Source organism: Zingiber officinale, chromosome 11A, assembly GCF_018446385.1.
Source record: "Zingiber officinale cultivar Zhangliang chromosome 11A, Zo_v1.1, whole genome shotgun sequence".
Lineage (NCBI taxonomy): Eukaryota > Viridiplantae > Streptophyta > Magnoliopsida > Zingiberales > Zingiberaceae > Zingiber > Zingiber officinale.
In genome coordinates this window covers 71,131,423-71,133,290 of record NC_056006.1, presented here as the reverse complement: position 1 = coordinate 71,133,290, position 1,868 = coordinate 71,131,423, and positions in this window count along the sequence as shown.

The following is a 1,868-nucleotide window of genomic DNA, read 5'->3' as shown; positions in this document are numbered from 1 at the left end:
ACTCTCCAAAACATCTCTTTCTCTCACAATCTCTTAAAAACTCCTCCCTAATCTCTCAAGATCTCTTAGATCCGGATTCTCCTCCTCTCTAAGACTTGGACTTTTTATTCTCCTAACCTAAGATCTTTGCTCTTTGAAGTTTTGTTCTTTGAGTTCCATTTTTCCAACCCTAGATAATTCTTCCCCAATCTAAACTCATCAAGATGTCCAACATTTTGAAGAAACTTCGCAAAGGAGGTGGTGGATCCAGTGGAGACAAAGAGAAGGAGCCATCGAGGGACAAAGGAAAACAACCAGTGAAGGGCAAAGGCAAAAGGACTTCACGCAACAAAGGTAATGACAATGAATTCAATATTGTGTTTAGAAATGATGATCAAGTAACTAGATTTGCAATTCTTGTCAATAGAAAGATAGTGTGTACTAGATATATGGACCCAACTGTTCTTGATATGCTTGGAATTAGGGAAGATGTAGATTTGATGATTGGGTTTTTGGATTGGAGTGATATTATGTACACACATTTGCCTACATATCCTCATCTTGTTTTGGAATTTTTAAGTTCATTGGATGTCCATTTTACTAATGAAGATGATTATTTTGGAAAAATCTCATTTAGACTAATGAATCAAGAATTTCTATGGGCATTTAGTGACTTTAATTCTTGTTTTGGATTAACCACCGGTAGCCCTCGTAGGTTTGATCCAAGGTTTAATTGGAATCATTTTTGGAATGCAATAACTGGGTTAGATCAACCTTATGAGCCTTCAAGAGCTAAGGCCTCCAATATGCAAAACCCCATCTTTAGGTATCTACATAGAGTCATGAGTAAAACTATTTTTGGTAGGGGAGAGAGTGATGGGGTGGTTAAAAAGATAGAGCTTTATGCTTTATGGGCTATGCTTTATAAGGTTGAATTTGATTCTAGTTTTCATTTTGTTCAAACCTTATTAAGATCTGCTAGGGCATCATCGAGATCAATTGTTTTTGGTGGTTTGATTACCCGAATAGCTTATAATTTAAATCTTGATGTTGATGGGTTGGAAATAATTCATGGTAATGACATGATTGACATTGATGCATATCTTGCTATGAAAATGATCGTTCGGGATGAGAATGGTTTCGCGTTTCCTAGGAGGAGTGGTTCTCCTTTACCCCTTCCTTTTCCTGAACGAACTACTATTCGTAACCCGGCTAATTGGGTAATTTCTGAGTTAGATTTTGAGGATAACCCTTCTATACCTGGAGACACTGAGCCACATCATGAGCCCTCGTCATCTGGACACCCGCAGCCTTCTAGTTTTATGGAGCCTGCTAGGCATTCTTTTGCATATGGCACGGGATCTTCTAGGTTTGATTTTTCAGATTTTCGTACGTCTCTAGAATCACTTCATGAGAAGCAAGATGCCCAACAAAAAATGTTGGAGGGGTGCTTCTCTTTTTCTGATGATCAGTTTAGGGAGGTACAAAATCATTTTCAGTTTACGAGGAATTTTCAAGGTCAAGTGGCTGAGTTTGTGCAGGATTATGATACTGATCAGGCTAGGATGAGAGATTTTATGCAGAGCATGATGCTTACTAGCCAACAAGTAGATGCTTTATATGAGTATCATAGATCCTTGGGTGAGATTCCAGGTTTTCCTAGTTTTCCTATTGGCCAACCACGTCGTAGACCTCCTTTCCCTCGTCCACCTCCACCTCCTCCACCATATTGATTTCATCGGGACGATGAAAAGTTTAAGTCTGGGGGGGTGTCATGTAGTTTTTAGTTTTTGTTAGTTTTTCATGTTGGTTCTTATTTTCATTGCTTGTTGCTTTATTTTGCTTGTTTTTGAAATAATCATGGCAATTTTGAGAACATCAAATCTTCA